Source organism: Heterodontus francisci, unplaced genomic scaffold (genome assembly GCF_036365525.1).
Source record: "Heterodontus francisci isolate sHetFra1 unplaced genomic scaffold, sHetFra1.hap1 HAP1_SCAFFOLD_59, whole genome shotgun sequence".
Classification (NCBI taxonomy): domain Eukaryota; kingdom Metazoa; phylum Chordata; class Chondrichthyes; order Heterodontiformes; family Heterodontidae; genus Heterodontus; species Heterodontus francisci.
Genome location: NW_027140758.1, coordinates 9699597 through 9722297, shown reverse-complemented (window position 1 = coordinate 9722297; position 22701 = coordinate 9699597). Strand labels below are relative to the sequence as shown.

General features: G+C 45.6%; 1 non-coding gene across 1 annotated transcript; it reads left to right on the top strand.

The window, feature by feature from the left end:
* Positions 1-21936: 21936 nt before the first annotated feature.
* Positions 21937-22009, top strand: trnay-gua (transfer RNA tyrosine (anticodon GUA)). The gene has a single exon. It is a non-coding gene; the product is annotated as a tRNA-Tyr (tRNA).
* The last annotated feature ends 692 nt before the right edge of the window (positions 22010-22701 follow it).

Genomic DNA, 22701 nt, shown 5'->3' with positions numbered 1-22701 from the left:
GTAGTTGAATCTCGGCTGACGTGTTCCTCTGCATCCTTCTCCAGCCTCCTGTTCGAGGCTGGCCCTCCTGTGGGCCCCCAAGCTGCTGTGGTGCTCCGGCTGGTGCCTGCACCTCCCTCTCTACTCCTCCTCCTCTTCAATGGGAGCCTCCAATCCAGGGTAACTGAGGCCCATGACAGATTGCACCTCCTTGAGTGCAACGCCTTCACAGTAAACAACACCCAGTCACAGTTACCTCACTTGTCACCCTCAATGAAATGGCACTGCCCCAATGACACCCTGTTGTGGCTCCCCCTGCAGAGCTGGTACATTGGCCCCCACTCCTGACAGTGTTTCCCGATGCCCTTTCCCCCTCCACCCTTGCTGCCAAGTGACGCTGCCTCACCCGACAGCTTCCCAGTGAAGCCAACACTCAGCTCCCACCTCCCAGTCACCTCCTTTAACCAGGCGAGGCTCTGAAGCCCCGTGGTTTCCGTGCACTATTAGTTCAATTGGATCCAGTGAATAAACTTGCTGACAATTGGACTCATGAATACTTTAAATGCCTTCTTGCCGTGTGGATGTGCGAAGTCTGCACTCCATGTCAGCCGCCGACAGAAAAATTCGGTCTGACGTCTTCCATCCCTATTTTATACACCCCCACTGCCCCTCCCCAGCCTCCATTCCCGTCTCCAACGGTCCCTTAAAATTCTGGCCCATGTCTCCAAGACTAATGGGAGTGAAACTACATCTGCTCCTTAGCCTGAACAGGGAGAGCTGCTCTCTCTGTGTTTAAAGTGAATGAATCTGCTCTTTACCTTGTCTTACTGGAACGTTCACTGTCTGGAAATGTCTGTTTGAAAATGTTTTCCTGTTATATTAATGGAGCAGAGGAGCAGATGTGAGGTACTGTTCAACAGAGAGGTTTGGAAGTGGGTGAAGGGGTGGAGTGACGGTGTGAGTGACAGGCGTAGTGAGTTGGCCATTCTCCATGGAGTGTCAGGAATGAAGGACAGAGGAGCAGACCAGGTTGGAAACACAGAAAGAGCGAGGAGAAGGGAAACATCTTAGCTGCATCTACTCTGTCTCTCCCTTTAAATATTTTGTAAGTTTCAATGAGATCACCTCTCATTCTTCAAAACTCTGGAGAATACAGGCCCACTTTCCCCAATCTCTCCTCATACGACAGTCCCGCCATCCCAGGAACAAGTCTGGTGAAGCTTCATTGCACTCCCTCTGTGGCAATGACATCCTTCCGAAGATAAGTGAACCAAAACTGCACACCGTATTCCAAACTGCAGACCAACCTAGGTTATATGCAATTGAAGCAAGACTTCACTACTCCTGTACTCAAATTATCTTGCGATAAAGGCTAACATATCATTCGTCTTCTGAATTGCTTGCTGCACGTGCATGTTAGCTTTCAGTCACTTATTGACAAGGGCACACAGGCCCCTTTGTACATCTACACTTTCTAATCTCTTACCATTTAAGAAATAACCTGCACATCTATTCTTCCTACCAAAGTGGATAACCTCACATTTTTACACATTATATTCCATGTGCCACTTTCTTGCCCACTCACTAAGGCTGTCCAAATCCCCTTGAAGCTGCTTTGCATCTTTCTCACGACACACATTCCCACCTAGTTTTGTGTCAGCCATGAACTTGGAAATATTACATTTGGTCCCCACATCCGAATCATTGATATATATTGTGAACAGCTGGGTCACAGTGTGGTGGTGAACAGTTGTATTTCTGTCTGGAGGAAGGTTTACAGTGGGTTCCCCATGGTTCCTCATAACTTCAGTTATGTGCAGAGACTGGAAAAGCTGGGGTTGTTCTCCTTGGAGCAGAGCAAGTTCAGAACAACTTTGACAGAGTTACAATCAAGGAATCAAATGGTTACAGTACAGAAGGAGGCCATTCAGTCCAAAATGTCCATGACAGCTCTTTGCAAGAAAACTGAAAGTCCGAAACTGAAGACTTTTCCACATCTCTGGGCGGTCAGACTCACTCTGTCTGTTTTTGCTGCTCGTGACCATTTACGAGAACAGGCCACGGGTTCAACGTTCATCAGAAAATGGAAGATAATTGGAAAGAATTCTGTGTTACTACTGCCCAATAACAAAGATGCAATGGATGTTATTCAAAATAAGTTTCCTCTGACATTTTATGTAAACTTGTTTGCATCTAAAAGTTGGATTTTAAGTGTAACAAAAATGTGTCAAATTAATGACTGACCATGTGACAGCGCACATGGGGATCAAATCCACAGCCTTGTTGTTATCAACACTGCGTCCTAACCAACTGAACTAAGTGGCCGATAGACAGAGCAAGGTATGGGTTTGTGCCGCACGCTGGGCGGTTTGTGTTTTATTTCTCACACTGGGTGACAGAGCGATTGTACAAACAATGGACACATCACATCCCTGAAACATTGCTCTGATATAAAACAGTGTGAAATAAGAACATGCATGGAAATGGAATGGAACCGTAAATCAGGACATTAATCTATGAAAGTTGATCTTGAAATTCAACCATTCACTGAACATTCCAATAGATCGAACTCTTTTCTGATATAAAATCCAGGAACTTGAGCTGCTGTAAAATATAACTAAGCGTAACGTGATTTGAACACACAACCTTCTGATCTGGAGTCAGACGCGCTACCGTTGTGCCACAAGCTCATAAATAAAGCGCAATGTTCCATTCCTGGCAGATTTATGTCTTGTTTAGATTCAGTGATTGAAATTAATTCAATCCTCATCTGACCTCCACTCTGTAAATGCCTGCCACCCGACCTGAACCCGACGGGACCCGACGACCTGTGTCGGGTTCGGGTCATGTCGGGTCGCTCTTCCGGGTCTGGCTTTCGGGCTCGGGACAGGTCGGACCAGGTTCGGGTCACGCTGGGTCCAGGTCGGGCTGAGTCTGGGTCGGAAACACACAGTAAGTATTACATTTTGCTCTGCTGGGAAGTTGAGTTCAGTAAGTGTCAAAAGTTGAAAAGCCAACCAAAGCTGGGAGTCCGGGACATCAAGTAGGGAAACTCTGAGTCTGTTCAGTGAGCAAGTGAGCATCTCTATGACGTCATTGCGCTCATGCTGCAGCTTCCTGTAGATTCGGAATCGGGAGGTAGGGAAAGTGAACATTCCGGTGGTCGGGTAAGGCTCGGGTCGGTTTGGGCATGGGAATAAATGGAGATACTCGGGCCGGGTCGGGCTCGCGTCCAAAGTGGTTCTGTGCGGTTCGGGTCGGGTTTTTTTCCTGACCTGAGCAGGCCTTTACCGCTCTGTCATTTCAGTGCCTTATTTAAACTATTACTTGGAGTTCTGCTTTACAGGGTCTCGGCTGTGTAAGTGTTTCCCAGACCCACTACTCTGATTAATCAGACATTTTGCTGCGAACTGCTGCTGCTACAATTGAAATGTAAAAAAGAATTTCCAGTGACCTGCAACCAATGGACAAATACATTTCAGAAAGATAAAGCTCATTCACCAATCCACAAATGTGTCTTTCTGCTTATATTTATAAACAACTCCTTCTCTCCACTATGAGAACTATACAATCACTACAGTTATTTGAAAGTTAGTATAAGATGTTCCAGTTCATCAATGTTAAAACTGCAGCAGGTATTTTCCAGAAAACTTCTCTGTTGGAACCACAGTCCCATTTCGATTGAAAGTGGACAATTAATGTATTCACTTGTTCATTGTGGACAGGTGTCTGACTTAGAATAAATCTCATTAACTTTCAATGAGGTGGCAGTATTTCTGTGCTCCCATTTTACACAGTCTGTCCTGTTCACGCACCATGTTTTTATTCTCCTCTCCCATTCTCCACAGGATACAGATTACAAGCATCATCAATCTAGCTGTTGAAAAGCATTGGAAGAATCTGGTCACACAGGTATTGAAACAGTCATTATCTGCCATTTTACAAGTTGGTTGCTTTAAACACAGTGCGATGTGTAATCATCTTGAAAAGCGATTCTCTTCAATATCCAATACAAATTGAATTACAAACCTGACAGAAAAACACAGGAGAACAAATGACAAGTGAACACAAACCTCATGGTGCTCATTTTCAGATTTATTTCAGTCATCCGACAAAACAAGTGAAAGAATATTACAGTGAAATGATTTGGAAAGTAGGTGTGACTTTTGTTGGGGCCTTTCTTTGCTCTGTTGGTCAATCTTTCTTGCACCTGACTCCTGTTCATGTCTCTGTTTCCTCTATTGAATGAGGAAGGAGGTATTTGATCAGAAATCAGCTGGATTGTGTACCTTTGAGAGGGGATTTCTGCACCGTCAGGGCTGGAAACAGGAGTGAGTGAAAGACAATGTGTGGAGTTTGATTTTGTACAGAGGGAAAGCAAATCTAACAGGACTGTGAGATATTGGCCTGGATTTTACAGCCCCAATAGCGGTGAACTCTGAGACTTTCACTGCTATTGAGGGTCTGAACAGCACTGCAACTGCCGGTACATGCACACACTAACACCAGCATCTGGAAGTTGTGGTGGTGGGAAATGTGCTGAGAAGGAGCCTCTGATCATAATCGCACCAGCCCACTCTTTAAAGTGACAGGGAACTGTAGTTCAGCAATTTGGGCTCATTGCCCACAATGTACCCTGATTTTTACCTTGGTTGGGTTAAAGCCGGTACCAACAGGCTCAGGGCTGCTCGGGAAGGACTTTTCTGTTGACACAACAGCTCCACTATTCCAGGAAGACACCGGCAGCAGCAGTGGTCAATTTTCAGAAAGGAGTTCAGATATTTTAAATGTTGCATTTTATTTCTTAATTGTATGTAAGTTTTTAGCATGGCCTGATCAGAGTTCTTAAATTTACATCTGACTTTTTAGTAACAAAATTGAAGTGCTTTTAAAAGATCTCTGAATGTCTATGACTTTTTATCAAGATTTACTTGGCTTCTTTGGAAAGACTCTTGAGCAAGATTGAAGTGACTTTCAAAAACTACATCCTATCCTTTAAAATCCTGCTTCCATGTAGATGACATTGTAAGATGACTTCAGAATAGCTTAGACTATCTTTCTGACAGGTACTGCAACAGCTTAAGACCTACTTTTCTGCAAATGCTGGTGAATTACCTTCTGGGGGAGGAGCGGAGCGGACCAGACCTATATGGACCGATATGAGGAGAACGCCGAGAGCGGAGCCTAGAAATCCAATCCGAGGATCGATCCAGGAGTGGAGTGGAGCTCTTCCAGTGTGCTGGAGTTTTGAAAAAAAAGAAGCCAACTGTGACGTCAGAGGAGAGCTGCAAGGTGATTGGTTGGTGAGTCACTGCTGTTAGTGTATTTAAATATCTTAAAGAAAAGGGCAAAGTTTTTTGGTTGAAAAAAAAACCTCTGCTGAGAAGATGAGTACTACTAAAGTGTTTTTTTTATTCAGTGCATTTTATGAAGGACTTTAGATTGTAGTGGGTAGAACAAGGCCCCTAGTGTCATTCGTATTTTTTAATTAAGGGAGTAACTAATTAATCTAAGGGTAAGTCATGGCAGGAGAGCACAGCCCCGTGATATGCACCTCCTGCGCTATGTGTGCAGGAAGTGTATCCAGCTGCAGCTGGATGGAGCTGGAACTGCTGGTGGTTTCACTGTGGAGCGTCCGCGAAGCTGAGGGCGTCATGGATAGCATGTTTCGTGAGGTGGTCGCACCACAGGTAATGGATGCACAGGTAGAAAAGGGATGGGTGACCACCAGATGGAATAGTAGGAGCAGGCAGGTAGTGCAGGAGTCCCCTGTGGCCATCCCCCTCTCAAACAGATACACCGCTTTGGTTACTGTTGGGGGGAAGACCTCCCAGGGGAAAAGAGCAACAGCGCGGTCCGTGGCACCACGGAGGGCTCCGCTGCACAGCAGGGAAGGAAAAGGCGTGGAAGAGCTATTGTGATAGGGGATTCTATCATAAGGGGTGCAGATAGGCGTTTCTGTGGCCGCAAACGAGACTCCAGGATGGTATGTTGCCTCCCTAATACTAGGGTCAAGGATGTTTCGGAGCAACTGCAGGAAGTTCTGAAAGGGGAGGGTGTGCAGCCAGAGATCGTGGTCCATATTGGTACGAACAACATAGGCAGGAAGAGAGATGAGGTTCTGCAAAGTGAATATCGGGAGTTAGGCAGAAGGTTAAAGAGCAGGACCTCTCGGGTTGTAATCTCAGGATTAGTCCCTGTGACACGTGCTAGTGCGGGCAGGAATAGGAGGATTAGGCAAATGAATGCGTTGCTGAAGACTGGCGAAGGCGGAAGGGCTTCAGGTACTTGGATCATTGGGATTTCTTCTGGTGCAGAGGTGACCTGGACAAGAGGGACGGGTTGCATCTGAACTGGAAGGGGACCAATATCCTTGTCGGGAGATTTTATCGTAATACACGGGAGGGTTCAAACTAGTCTTGCAGCGGGGGTGGGACCCAAAGTAGTAGTCTCTCCGATGAGATAGTTGAGGCAAATGGAGAGGTTAAAGCAAGCAAGTCCAGTAGGCAGGCCAGGCAGGGGCAGGACAGGGAGCGTGGAAGGTCTGGTAGGCTAAACTGCATTTACTTTAATGCAAGTATCCTTACAGGTAAGGCAGATGAACTCAGAGCATGGATCGGTACATGGGATTGTGATATTTTAGCTATTACGGAAACGTGGTTGAGGGATGGGCAGGACTGGCAGCTCAATGCTCCGGGGTACCGATCCTTCCGGCGTGACAGAGGTGGAGGTAAGAGAGGAGGGGGAGTTGCACTATTGATTAGGGAGGACATCAGTACTTAGAGAGGATATCCCGGGGTGAATGTCCAGTGAGGCCATACTGGTAGAACTTAGAAATAATAAAAGGGTGATCCCTTTGATGGGATTATACTATAGGCCCCCCAATAGTCAGAGGGAAGTGGAGGAGCATATATTTAGGCAAATCACAGATAGGTGTAGGAATTATAGGGTTGTAATAGTAGGTGATTTTAACTTCCCTCATATTGACTGGGACTGCCTTAGTGCGAAGGGATCAGATGGGGAAGAATTTGTTAAGTGAATCCAGGATAGTTTTCTGAAGCAGTACGTGGATGGCCCGACTAGAGAAGGGGCTACACTCGAACTCCTCTTAGGAAATGCCGATGGGCATGTGGTTGATGTGTCAGTGGGGGCGCACTTTGGGACCAATGACCATAACTCTATTAGCTTCAAGATAGTTATGAAAAATAATAGGACTGGTCCTCAGGTTGAAGTCCTAAATTGGGGGAAGGCTAATTTCCATGGCATCAGACAGGAACTCTCAAAAGTTAAATGGGAGAGGCTGTTTACAGGTAAAGGGACGTCTGGCAAGTGGGAGGCTTTTAAAAGTGAGATAGGAAGAGTTCAGGGCCAGCATGTTCCTGTTAGATGGAAGGGCAAGGCTGGCAAGTTTAGGGAACCTTGGTTGACGAGGGATATTGAGGGTCTGGTCAGGACAAAGAAGGAGGCATACGTCAGGTATAGGCAGCTGGGATCGAGCTAGTCCCTCGAGAAGTATAGGGGATGTAGGAGCACACTTAAGAAGAAATTAGGAGGGCGAAAAGGGGCCATGACATTTCCCTGGCAGATAAGATAAAGGAGAATCCTAAAAGATTCTATCAGTATATTAAGTGTAAAAGGGTAGCTAGGGAGAGAGTAGGTCCCCTAAAGGATCAGTGTGGCAATCTATGTGTGAAGCCACGCGAAATGGGCGAGGTCTTAAATGAATATTTCTCGTCTGTATTTACCGTGGAGAAGGTCATGGAAGCTAGTGAGTTCAAGAGAGGGAACAGCGATATCCTGCAGCATATCAACATTACAAAGGAGGAGGTGTTGGAGGGTTTGAAGCGCATTAAGGTGGACAAATCGCCAGGGCCTGATCAGATGTATCCTAGGATGCTATGGGAAGCAAGGGAGGAGATTGCTGGGGCGCTTGCAGAGATTTTTGTATCATTGTTAGCCACGGGTGTGGTACCGGAAGACTGGAGGATATCTAATTTTTTAATGAATAAATTAAATAACAAATCATGTCGCCTCTTTCTCTTCTAAAATCTGGCGGAGACAAGCCTAGCTTGTCCAATCTTTCCTCGTGAGACAGCCCACCCATTCCATGCATTAGTCTCGTAAACTTTCTCTGTACTACCTCCAATGCATTTACATCCTTCCGCAAATAAGGAGACCAGTACTGTACTCAGTACTGCAGAAGAGGTCTCACCAATGTCCTGTATAGCTGAAGCATAACCTCCCTACTATTGTATTCAATTCCCATGGTGATAAATGATAACATTCTATTAGCTTTCCTAATTACGTGCTGGACCTGCATACTAACCTTTTGCAATTCATGCCCTCGGACACCCAGATCCCTCTGCATCTCAGAGCTCTGCAATCTCTCACCATTTAGATAATATGCTTTTTTATTCTTCCTGCCAAAGTGGACAATTTCCGACTTTCCCACATTATACTCCATTTGCCAGGTCTTTGCCCAATTACTTAACCTATCTATATCCCTTTGTAGCCCCCTTATGTCCTCTTCACAACCTACTTTACTACCTATCTTTGTGATCAGCAAATTTAGCAACAATACCTTCGGTCCCTTCATCTAAGTCATTTATATAAATTGTAAAAAGTTGAGGCCCCAGCACAGATCCCTGTGGCACACCACTCGTTACTTCTTGCCAACCAGAAAATTATCCATTTATGCTGACTCTCTGTTTCCTGTCAGCTAGCCAATCTTCGATCCATGCCAATATGTTACCCCCGACACCATGAGCTTTTATTTTCTGCCATAACCTTTGATATGGCACCTTATCCTTCTGGAAATCGAAATACAATACATCCACTGGTTCCCCTTTATCCACAGCACATGTAACTCCCTCAAAGAACTCCAATAAATTGGTTAAACATGATTCCCCTTTCAAAAAACCATGTTGACTCTGCCTGATTACCTTAATTTTTTCTAAATGCCCTGCTATAACATCCTCTGTAATAGCTCCAAACATTTTCCCTAAGACAAATGTTAAGCTAACTGGCCTGTCGTTTCCTGCTTTCTGTCTCCCTCCCTTTTTGAATAAATGAGTTACATTCACTCTTTTCCAATCTAACGGAACCTTCCCGAATCTGGGGAATTTTGGAATATTGAAACCAGCACATCAACTATCTCACTAGCCAATTCAGGACCTGGCGACTTGTCAACCCGCAGCTCCAACAATTTGTTTAGTACCACTTCCCTGGTGATTGTAATTTTCTTGAGTTCCTCCATCCCTTAAATTTCCTGATATACGGCTAATACTGGGATGTTATTTGTATCCTTAATAGTGAAGACCGATGCAAAGTATCTGTTCAATTCATCTGCCATCTCTTAATTATCCATTATTAATTCCCCAGACACACTTTCCAAAGGACCAACAGTCGCTTTGTTAACTCTTTTCTTTTTAAAATATCTATCGAAACTCTTACTGGTTGTCTTCAAATTTCTTGCGAGCTTTCTCTCATACTCTAATTTTACCTTCCTTATCAATCTTTTAGTAATTCTTTGCTTTTTTTAATATTCTGTCCAATCTTCTGACCTTCCTCCCACCTTTGCACAATGATAGGCTTTTTCTTTAAGTTTGATAGTATCTTTAAATGTTTTCGTGAACCATGGATGGTGAGTCCCAACTTTGGAACTTTTCTTTCTCGTTGAAATGTATCTATTCTGTGTATTCTGAAATATCCCCTTAAATGTCTGCCACTGCATCTCTATTGACTTATCCCTTAACCTAATTTGCCAGTACACTTTAGCTAGCTCTGCTTTCATGACCTTATAATTGCCCTTATTTAAATTTAAAATACTAGTCTGGGACCCACTCTCCTCTCCCTCAAACTGAATGTAAAATGCAATCATATTATAATCGCTACTACCTAGGGGCACCTGAACTATGAGGTCATTAATTAATCCTATCTCGTTGCACAATGCCAGGTGTAGTATAGCCTGCTCTCTGGTTGGCTCCAGAATGTATTGTTGCAAGAAATTATCCCCAAGACATTCTATGTACTCCTCATCTAGGCTACCTCTGCCCATCTGAATTTTCCAGTCGATATGTAGATTAAAATCCCCCATAATTATCACAGTACCTTTCTGACAAGCTGCCATTATTTCTTCCTTTATATCCCATCCGACAGTGTGGTTAATGTTAGTTGGCCTGTACACCACTCCCACAAGTGACTTCTTGCCTTTATGATTTCTCATTTGTACCCAAACTGCTTCTGCATCCTGATCTCCTGAACTTAGGTCATCCCTCTCTAATGCGCTAATACCATCATTAATTAACAGAGCTACCCCGCCACCTTTTCCAAGCTTCCTGTCCTTCCTAAATGCCATGTAACCTCCAATATTCACATCCCAATCTCTGTCGCCCTGCAGCCATGTCTCTGTAATGACTATCAGATCGTACTTATTTATTCTATTTGTGCTCTCGTTTCATCTGTTTTGTTTCGAATGCTCCATGCATTCAGATACAGAGCATTTAGTTTTGTCCTTTTATTATTTTTGTCACCTCTAGCCTTATCTGTCGATTTACTCTTAGATTTGTACATTCTGTCCCTTCCTGTCACAGTCTGTTTATCATTTCCCATATTTATACCTTTCTCTCTTGCCTTGTCTCTCCTCCTTGATTCACCATATCTTCCCAACGTTGATCCCTTGCCCCCACTATTCAGTTTAAAACATTCTCTACTTCCCTCGTTATGTGGCTCGCTAGAACACCGGCACCAGCACGGTTCAGGTGTGGACCGTCCCAACGGTACAGCCACCTCTTTCCCCAGTACTGGTGCCAATGCCCCACGAACCAGAACCCACTCCTACCACACCAGTCTTTCAGCCGCACATTACTTTCTCTAATCTTATTTGTCCTATGCCAATTTGCACATTGCTCAGGTAATAATCCAGAGAAGATTAACTTTGAGGTTCTGCTTCTTAATTTGGTGCCTAGTTCCTCATACTGACTTTGCAGAACCTCTATCCTTGTCCTGCCTATGTCGTTGGTACCGACATGGACCACGACGACTGGATCCTCCCCCTCCCATTGTATGTTTCTCTCCAGCCCTGAGCAGATGTCCTGAATCCTGGCACCGGCAGGCAACACAGCCGTCTGGACTCTTGCTCTTTGCTGCAGAGAACAGAGTCAATCCACCTGACTATACTGTCCCCTCCTACCACTACATTCCTTTTATCTCCCTCTTTGAGCCGCAAACACTTACTGCAGACGTGTTTGCCCTGGATCACACTGGCATCCAGGAGCTCCCACATGCTGCAGCGGTGACACATCACCTGTCCTGTCATCCTTAACGTGTTTCAATTAACTACTTAATTATTTTATTCAATTATTCATTTTATTGCATATTTTATTAAACTTACCACGAGTTTGCTACTATTTTAAACGTTAGGACTAAAATGGACTTTTTTCACTTACCAGATGCGCATCAAGCAGGTCGGTTCTTCCAAACCAATCAACTACCTGCTTGCCTGTGATATCACAGCTTACCAGATCCTCACCAAACAGCTCCTTCCACTGCACCGAAGAAAGAACCAAATCCTGCAAACTCACCCCTGCGGCTCTCTGTTTCCCTGCTCTCACTCTCCATTGTGACGTCACTCCTCGATTTTTTTTTCCCCTGCTCTGCTCCTCTCTCTCTCTCGCTCTGTCTCCGAGTCTGTGCTTTTGGCGCATTTCTTCATTTGTTGTTCCGTTTCTGGTCAAAAATCTGACTCTGGTGGGACTTGAACCCACAACTTTTGAACATCTTCTTAACCATTATTTAGAAGTTCAACACGCTATCCATTGCGCCACAGAGCCTCAAACATTTTTATCAACATCACTAAGGCCTTTGATCTTGTCAGCAGAGACGGACTCTTCAAACTGCGATGGAACATAGGCTGCCCTCCTGACCTCTTGGGCATCATCTCTTCTTTCCACGAGAACATGCACAGTTCCATCAGTTACAATGGAGCAGCATCAGACGCTTTCAAGATCAGCAGTGGGGTAAAGCAGGGCTGCACGCTGGCGCCAACTCTCTTAGGAACAGAGGAACATAGGAGTAAGCCATTCAGCCCGTCGAGCCTGCTGTGCCATTCAATTCGATCATGGCTGATCATCTACCTCAAAGCCCCTTTCCCGTGCTATCCCCATATCCCTTGATGTCATGAGTATCAAAATTTCTATCAATTTCTGTCTTGAACATGCTCAATGATTGAGCTGCCACAGCCCTCTGGGGCACAGTATTCCAATGATTCACCACCGTCTGAGTGAAGAAATTCCACCCATCTCAGTTTTAAATGGCCTACTCCTTATTCTGAGACGATGTCCTTTGGTTTTAGACTCACCAACCAGGGCAAACATCCTGTCTACATCCACACCGTCACGGTCTGTAAGAATTTTTTCAGTTTCAATCAGATCACCTCTCATTCTTCGAAACTTTAAGGAATACAGGCCCAGTTTCCTCATAAGACAATCCCACCATCCCAGGGATTAGTCTGGTGACATAAAAACAAGAAATGCTGGAACCACTCAGCAGGTCTGGCAGCATCTGTGAAAAGAGAAACAGAGTTAACGTTTCAGGTCAGTGACCCTTCTTCGGAACTGACATATATTCGAAAGACCGCAATAGTTGACAACGCGATCGGTAGGTGGCGCTGTTTTGGCACATGCGCAAATACAGCATGTGCCACGAAAACGTCTCAGCTTGCGACTCTCGCAGCTGCCAGGACTAAAGATGGCGCTGCTCAAAGAATCGCAGAGATGAAACCTGACAAACACGTGGCAGAATTCAATGGCCGGAGTGAGAGAGTGGAGCGGGACGGCGAAAGCAGCGCGGGGGCCGGGGAGATCAGCGCGGGGGCCGGGGAGAGCAGCGCGGGGGACGGGGAGATCAGCGCGGATGCCGGGGAGATCAGCGCGGAGGCCGGGGAGAGCAGCGCGGGGTCCGGGGAGAGCAGCACGGGGGAAGGGGAGAGCAGCGGGAGGGCTGGGGAGATCAGCGCGGGGGCCGGGGAGATCAGCGCGGATGCCGGGGAGATCAGCACGGGGGCCGGGGAGAGCAGCGCGGCGGCCGGAGAGAGCAGCGCGGGGGCCGGGGACAGCAGCGCGGGGGCCGGTGACAGGGTGAGAGGATAGAGCTGGGGGCAGAGGGAGGAAGGGGAGAGAGTGGGGGGGGGGGGAGCAGCGGAACGGAAGAGGAGCGCCTTTTACTGTGCATGCGCCATAAACACAACAGCAAAAGACTTACCGGCCAGTCCCTGGACCCGGTGACACCAAGGTCTTCGCACGCCCGCTCCCCGCGGCTATCTACGGCCTCTCGCTTCCGGCACTCTCCATTCAGCCGTTCCCTCCAGCTGCGGATGCCCAATCCAGTTGCTTTCTCCCCTGCCCCGTTGCTTTCTCTACTTCGCCACAATACTTCAGGCATTGCAACTGTTTGGTCCCTGCATTTTGCATTCTCCCTCTCCCCACCCCTCCCCGCACTCCCCACCCCTCCCCCTCTTCACCCACCCCTCCACGCTCTCCCCACCCCTCCCCCTCTTCACCCACCCCTCCCTCTACCCCCCCACCAGAGTTGAATATCTGAAGTGCAGTTGCAAAGTCAGGGAAATAGCATGCAAAACAAAACCTCAACAATTCTGGGTTTAATTATTGAAAAGTTTTATTAAGTTCATTAAGTATCCGCGGAACTGCTGTGCATGGATACATGAGTGTTGTGTCCAGCATTCCCGTTAGACAGACAGGCCGAGTCTCTGCTATGCACAGCTAAAGAGATTATTCCTGGAGAGCCTTGTGGTGAATAAACGCTTGGCTCTCTATTCCACTACATAATTGTCCATGTGAAGAAGGCAAAGTTACAAGAGTCTGAGCTCAGTCTATTCTTGGTGAATGTTCCCCAAATGCATCCCAATGTGCATTCCCAATTCATCCATAAATGCAATGTTCCTTTCCACATCGTGATGAGCTCCACAGCATGATCTAGTTGCCTTCATTGCTTGAATGCTGACCTTAAGTCTCAAGGATTGTTTTCTCGACGGCATGTTTTACATGAAAAGAAATAAAGCAAATCAGAGTCAGAGCCTGCCTCCCTCCATCCACTGAAATTACTGTTGCACACACCTTTTTAAGTTCTGCAGTGAAGGCACCAATTGATAACGTCGCCAATGAAGCACCTATTACCCACCTCAGATGCAGGAATCAGCACATCCTTGCGTCCTCTCCCGCACTGCCGCCTTTGCTTGAATGCCGTCCTTAAGTGTCAAGGATTGTTTTCTCAAGGGCACGTTTTACATGAAAGAAAATAAGGAAAGAACATCAGTGTCAGAGCTTCCCTCCCTCCAATGAAATTACTGTTGAGAATGCTTTGTGTTCTGCGGTAAAGTCATGTACTGATAACACCGCCAATGAATCACTTAGTACCCACCTCAGCTGTAGGAGGCAGGATGATGTTACTGCCCCTATCTCGTGATGGTTCATTGCTGCTCTCAGGGAAAACATGAATGATGTGAGGGTGCTGGAAAAGAAGCACATTTGTTTTGGGCTATGAACATAAAGCTGGCCATTTAGCCCAGCAGTTCCCTGCCAGTGGTTATGTTACTCGTGCGTCTTTCCATCCATTCCCATTTAATCCTGCCTACTACTATCCCCAGTTGTGTTCACAGCAAGAGCATTCACATTTCTGCTACCACTGGACACGGCATGCTTGTTTCTTTTAGTGCTCAGTCTCTTCTTGCTGAATGTTCCCCAAGTGCTTGACCCCTTTGGACGCCCTCTCTGCTTGACAGGCAGCAACTGGCAATTGCGGAGTCTCACAAGGCTCCGCATGGTTGTTTCAACGTCGGATGGGGAAACAGGTGGCTGTGTGTCCATGAGCACTGCCCTGATGTGTGTAGGAGCAGGTAACTGTGTGCCCATGAGCACAGCCCTGATGGGTGTAGGAGCAGGTGACTGTGTGCCCATGAGCACTGGCCTGATGCGTGTAGGAGCAGGTAACTGTGTGCCCATGAGCACTGCCCTGATGGGTGTAGGAGCAGGTGACTGTGTGCCCATGAGCACTGCCCTGATGGGTGTAGGAGCAGGTGACTGTGTAACTGAGCAGCAAGGAGAGGGTACCGCAGGTAGGGGAAGTGGAGATTTGAACAGGCAGGCATATGTATGGTACATCAGATCATTAGGCCAGGGGGTGAGACGCTCAGGATCCAGGGTTTGTGACACGTGACTGATGTCCAGCGCGCGGCCACCTCCATCCGAAGATGCTTCCGGGCAATTATTGGGCATAGTAAATGGCTCCATCTCATCAGCCAGTCTTTGCTGCCAGCGAAGAGTCTGTTGCCGCAGCCAGTCCAGTCTCCTCATGAATGCTGCCGTTCCACTCTGCAGAACGGCCTGTTGTAGCTGGTACAATTGATCTGAAAGCAAGCGGTGTTTTTCATTGTGGCTGAGGGGCCTTGGCTGTTTCTCTGTAATCACAATGGCAGCAGCCATGCCTGTCGTCGTTGGTGTCTGAGATGCACGCCAGTGACAATTGGGGGCGAGCCTGTCCAAAGGCAGACCCAGATGCCTCTGCACAACAACAGCATGTTTGCAGGGCAACAAAGTCTGAATGGAGAAGATGCAGCTGTAGGTAGCCTGGCCATCATGTATCTGCAGTGTGTACTGTTTGGCGCCAGAAATCACAGTCACTGTGCCTTCATCCTGCTACATGCGGTGGCCCAGACAATGGAAATGTTTTAAGAGCAACTCACAACAGGGACTGGAGAACATGCGGTGGCCCAGCCAATGGAAATGTTTTCAGAGCAACTCACAACAGGGACTGGAGAACATGCGGTGGCCCAGCCAATGGAAATGTTTTCAGAGCAACTCACAACAGGGGCTGGAGAACATGCAGTGGCCCAGCCAATGGAAATGTTTTCAGAGAAACTCAGAACAGGGGCTGGAGAACATGCGGTGGCTCAGACAATGGAAATGCTTTCAGAGCAACTTGCAAAGGCAGAGCAACTTACCTTGGAACAATCTCCTGTGTCAAATAAAAATGAAGCAAGTCTCCTAAACGAATAAATAATTCAGATAAAATGCGAGAAAATGCCCGACCAAACCTCTCCTCCTTCCACTTTCAAAAAGTCGCGCCGAAGCTTTGACGCATGCGCAGAGGCCAAACTGGCGCGTCGGCGAGGAAGACGAAATAACGCGATGACGTCAATTTGCGCATGCGCACAGCGGTAGCGGTAGAATGGACCGCAGCGCATGCGCAGAGATGAGGAGATTGTGTGCGCATGCGCGTACCGTGTCGTCCGCGCATGCGCAAAGCGGTCCTGGTAAGCCGGACCGCCGCGCATGCGCAGGGGGCACGAGAACGTCTGCGCATGTGCGCACCGCGGCGCATCCTGATGACGTGTCCGATGAAGTAGCGTTGTCATGAATTACTTTGTATTAGAAAAGTCACAGGTTATAAGCAAGTGCGGTGGGGGTGGGACAAGAGATAACAAAGGAGAAGGTGTAGATTGGACAATGCCACAAAGCTGACCAAAAGGTCATGCAGCAAAGGCAAACAATATGTTAATGGTGTGTTGAAAGACAAAGCATTATTACCGATTAGGTGTTAACGGACTGAATATTGAACAGCAGCAAGTACAAACCTGAAAAAAACAGTAGGTAAGCAAACTGAACAAACTGAGATGAAATGAAATAAATGCAAAAAAAAGATTAGTCTGTTGACCCTCTGTTTCACCCCCTCTTTGGCAAGTGTATCCTTCATAAGATGAGGAGACTAAACTGTACACAATACTTCAGTGCGGATTCACCAAGGCTCTATACAATTGCAGCAAGACATCTTTACTCCTGTACTCGTGACCCCTCGTGTGGGTACAACATACCATTTGCCTTCCTAATTGATTACTGCACCTGCACAAGAGCTTTTAGTGTCTCAGGAACAAGGACATCCAGGTCCCTTTGGACATCAACACTTCCCAACCTCTCACCATTTAAGAAATACTCTGTCTTTCTGTTTATTCCACCAAAGTGGATAACTTCACTCTTATTCACATTATATTCCATGTTCTTGCCCATTCACTGAGCCGCTCCAGGTCCCCTGGAAGCCTCTCTGCATCCGCCTCACAACTCACACTTCACCGAGCTTTGTGTCATCTGCAAACTTGGAAATATTACATTTAATCCCCACATCCAAATCATTTATATTGGTTTTTAACAGCTGTGGCTCCAACACTGATCCTTGAGTACCCCAATAGTAACAGCCTGCCATCCTGAGAAGGACCCGTTATTCCTGCTCTCTGTTTTCGGTCTGTTAACCAATTCTCAATCCACATCAGTATATTATCCCCAAGCCTATGTGCTCTAATATTGTTTACTCACCTCCTGTGTGGGAAAATACAAATACCACACATCCACTGGTTCTCCTTTATCTGTTCTACAGGAAACATCCTCAAAAAACTCAAGAGGTTTTTCAAACATGTTTTCCTTTTCATAAATCTATGTTGCCTCTGCCCAATCAGATCATCATTTTCGAACTGTCTAGTTATCACATCCTTTATAATTGGTATATTCTTCTCCATGCTGCTATTGTACGCTTTCAGTGACTCAGATGGGAGTGTTCACCTGCACATCAGAGCTGACGACAAGCTGTTCAACTTGGCAAGACTGTGCGCCAAGACCAAAGTGGGTAAATTCCTAGTCTGTGAGTTGCTGTTTGCTGATGATGCTGTGCTGACATCCCATAATGAAGTTCAGCCACAGCAGCTTGTAGATCGGTTCTCCCTGGCCTGCAAAGAGTTTGGACTGACGAACAGCATCAGGAAGATGAATGTTATGGGCCAGGACGTAGAGACTCCACTTTCCATCAACATCGACAACCTCACTTTGGAGGTTGTCAACAGCTTCACATACCTTCAATCAACAATCACCAGCAATCTGTCCCTTGATACTGAAATCAGCACCAGGATTTCCAACGCTGCAGCTGTCATGTCAAAGTTGAGAAGACTAGTGTGAACCGACAGCAAACTAACCGAAAATACAAATCTCCACGTGTACCTGGCTTGTGTTCTCAGCACCCACCTTTATAGTAGAGAAGCATCAACAACTTATACAAACCAAAAAAAGCGGCTGAACAGCTTACACCTCCACTGCCTCAGATGGATACTGGGCATCTCCTGGCAGGACAGAGTGCCGAATGCGGATGTACACCAGCGTGCAGGGATCCGCAGCATGTTTGCCTTCTTGAATCAGCGGTGACTCGGTTGACTGGGCCAAATGGATGACGGTCACATTGCCAAATACATGCTCCATGGTGAGCTTGCTATCAGCACGAGACCAACAGGTCAGGGAAAAAAATCAAGTCCTTTGGAGAGGTTTGAGTTAATTCAGGAGAGTGGGCATGGATTTATAAATGGGAGTTCATTTTTGACGAAACTAACTGCATTTGTTGATAAACTATCTGATAATGCTGATGAAGGGAATGCAGTGGATGTTGTTTATATGGATGTTACGAAAGCATTTTATAAAGTACCACATAAAAGGGTGGTTAACAAAATTGAGGTTCATGGGTTAGGAGGGTCAGTGTCCATTTGGATAGGAAATTGTTTTAAAGTCTGAAAACAGCGAGTCATATTAAATGGTTCTTGGTCAGACTGGAGGATAGTCGACAGTGGTGTTTCCCAAGGGTCAGTGCGAGAACCACTGCTTTTTTGCTAAAGGTAAGTGACTTGGATCTTGGAATGCAGAGTAGAATCTCAAAATATGCCGATGACACCAAACTTGGAGGAGTGGCAAACAGTGAGGATGATATGAACGGCCTGCAACAGGACAGTGATAGGCTAGCAGAATGGGCAGACAGGTGGCAGATGGAATTTAATAGTGACAAGTGTGAGGTGATGTATTTTGGCATAAGGAATAGGGAGAGGCAATATATACTTAATGGCACAGTTCTAAATAGTGTGCTGGAATAGAGGGACTTGGGGTTCTTGTGCATCGATCTTTGAAGGTGGCAAGACATATTTCGAGAGTGGTTAGCAAAGCATATGGGATCTTGGGCTTGATAAATAGAGGCATTGAGTACAAAAGCAGGGAAGTTATGCTGAACCATTATAAAACTCTGGTTAGGCCCCAATTGGAGTGTTGCTTCCAGTTCTGCTCAGCAGACTTTAGAAAGAATGTGAGGGTCCTTGAGAGGATGCAGAGGCGATTTACCAGAATGGATCCAGGGACGGGAGATTTGAGTTACAAGGTTAGGTTGGAAAAGCTAGGATTATTCTGCCTATATCAAAGGAGATTGAGTGGAGAATTGATAGAGGTGTATAACACCTCGAGAGAACAGGCCATCCTGGACTGGGTATTGTGGAATGAGAAAGGATTAGTTAACAATCTTGTTGTGTGGGGTCCCTTGGGGAAGTGCGCCCTTAATATGATAAAATTCTTCATTAAGATGGAGAGTGAGAGAGTTGATTCGGAGACTAGGGTCCTGAATCTAAACAAAGGAAACTATGAAGGTATGAGGCGGGAGTTGGCTATGATAGATTGGGGAACGTTACTTAAAGGGTTGACAGTGGATAGGCAATGGCTAGCATTTAAAGAGCGCATGGATGAATTACAACAATTGTTCATTCCTGTCTGTGCAAAAGTAAAACAGGAAGGGTGGCTCAACTGTGGCTTACAAAAGAAATTAAGGAAAGTATTAGATCCAAGGAGAAGAAATATAAAATGGTCAGAACAAGCAGCAAACCTGAAGATTGTGAGCAGTTTGGAATTTAGCAGAGGAGGACAAAAGTATTGATTAAGACGGGGGAAATAAAGTATGAGAGTCAGCTAGCAGAGAAAATAAAAACTGACTGTAAAAGCTTCTGTAGATATGTGTAGAGAAAAAGATCAGTGGGCCCCTTACAGTCAGAAACGGGGGAATTTATAATGGGGAACAAAGAAATGGCAGACCAATTAAATACACACGTTGGTTCTGTCTTCACAAAGGAGGATACAAATTACCTCCCAGAAATGTTGGGGAACATAGGGTCTCGTGAGAAGGAGGAACTGTATGAAATCAGTATTTGTAGGGAATCTTTGGGAAATTGATGTGATTGAAGGCCGATAAATCCCCAGGGCCTGATAATCTACATCCCAGAGTACTTAAGCAAGTGGCCCTTGAAATAGCAGATGCATTTCTGGTTGTTTTTCAAAATTCTATAGACTCTGGAACAGTTGCAAAGGATTGGAGGGTAGTTAATGCAACTCCACTATTTAAAAAAAGAGGCAGAAAGAAAACAGTGAATTATATACCGGTTCGCCTGACATCAGTCGTGGGGAAAATGCTGGAGTCCATTATAAAAGATGTAATAGCAGAGTGCAATAATAACTCGTCTCCACTCCGAGTATTTCTAAATTGCACACATTCACTATAATGTGAACAATTATTTCCTGTTGTGTCTCTCTCAGATTTGTGAACTTCACTGTATTGGAGTGAGGTGACATCTACTGGCGGGAAGCAAGAACTGCAATCAAGCAGCAGAAACTCCACAGTCTGTCAGAGTTGAAGAAACATTGCAAGGTGAGGAAACAGCGAAGTGGTTTGATTGGGTAGATGGAGACATGATTCCACTTGTGGTGGTGTCTGAAGCAAAGGCCAGAAATACAAAATTGTCATTAATAAAAGAAATGAGGAATTCATGAAAAATGTAGTAACGCAGTGAATGGTTAGAATGTGGATAGAATAGAAAGTGAGAATGGATGGACAGAAGCAGTCTGAAAGGATGGCTGAAACAAAAGATGAGTGCCTTGAAACGTTAACTGTGTTTCTCTCAGCACAGATGCTGCCAGAGCTGCTCAACATTTCCAGCACTTTCTGTTTTTTTTTCAGCATATGCAGGATGCTGCTTTGATCTGAAAAAAAATGGATGATTGGCTGGGGGGTTCCAGTGAAATTCCACAGCAGCTAAAAAAACCAAACCGAACAGTGGCTCGTTGGTCTCGGGGTATGATTCTCGCTTTTGGAATATGGTTAACTCACATGCGAGAGATCTCGGGTTCAAGTCCCAGAGGAGCCCTGGTCTGCAGGCATTTTTAGATGAAGGTTATCTATTGGTTTCAGCCTTGCAGAAGGTGGAATTGACTTCCATTCGGAGCTGGCTTGAGGACCAGACAACTGGATTCAAAGAGCTTGTCAACAAAATTGTAATTAACTAAATGTACAGATAACCAAGTGGGGAGATGAAGTTGTTGCAGTAATTGAGACCTGACTCCAAAAACAACTTGACTGGATTGGAATGGAATTCTTCAGTGTTTTTGTTCTTTGGCTTGCATTGACTCATCGATTTTCTTGTTTTTCACTTTGTCGATGCCTTTGAATAATTGTGGATCCTTCTTCAGAGTGTCTTCTTTCACCAGGTAGTTCTGACCTCTGATGATGTTGATCGTAATCAGCTTCAATTCGCTGATAGTTTTGGAAGTGAGCAGATTTCCTTTGCTTGAGTCTACAACATGGAACTCAGTCTGACATGTGGACCCATGGGAGGATTTGAATGCCACCCCTGCGTTGGAGTTTCATCCATCCAATAAGAGACCGAGTAGAAGTGACTGTTCTGTCAGTCGAACATGAAACTTTTAATGGCAGGGTTGTGAGTTTGAGTGCCATTCTGTTTTTCCCTTTTTTAAGGCTTCATGAGCAGAGAGTACAGGGAGTGTTTGAAATGAGCAAGTCTCGCTTTGATTCAGGACTCTGACCTCTCTGCAGCATCTCAATGAAAGATTGAATTTGATCTCATTTCATTCTCAGCTCGGGGTCTGTGCGGCTCAGTGGCACTTCTGGCTGTCTCCCGCTTCACAATCCATCAGTACTGAGAAAGCAATGGGGAATATTACTCACATGTTGTCTTCTTGAATTTTTTGGAAAACTTGAATGTATGTATTTTCCTCCAAAACAAGGACACCAAGCCACTGTTAATGTAGGGCTGAAATAGCTCAGTGGGCAGAGCGTTAGATTGTAAATTTAAAAGTCCCTGGTTCAATCCCGGGTTTCAGCAATTTTGCTTCCTTATGCGTCCCTTGCCTTGGTTCTGATTTTCCAGTTGCACAATTTACTTTGAAATTATTTACCAAGCACCAGTGGATAGAATTTGAGAAACAACACAGATTCATTTGCAGCACAGAAGGTGGTCGTTTGGCCTATCACGTCCATGCTTGCTCTCCCCGGAGCAATCTGGTCAGTTCCACTCACAAGCTCGATCCCTTTCCTCCTGCAAGTTTCTTTCCTTCAAGTATCCATCCAATTTCCTTTTCAAATCATTGATTGTCTCTGCTTCCATCACACTCGTGGGCCAAGTCATTACCACCCACAACATAAAAAAGTTCCACCTCATCAAGGATGGGAAATATTTATATCTTCTATATTTAGCTTATTCTCTATTTCGATGCGAATAGACTGGCAGTCAACATGAAAGGGAACCCAAAAATCTTCGAGCAGCATGTAAATGATAAGTGGGTAGTAAGAGGTTGAGTAGCGCCTATTCGGGACAAAAAGGATAATGTAAGCTTAGAGGTTCAGGGCAATGTTAATCTACTTTATGAGTACTTTCTATCAGTGATCACTAAGGAAGTGGAATTTGACAAAATATCAGTAGAAGTGAAGAGAGTGGAGGCAATGGAGAGAGTACAAATTGAGAGAGGGAGGTACTAAAAAGGCTGGCTGTGCTTTGGGTCGATAAATCACCTGGTC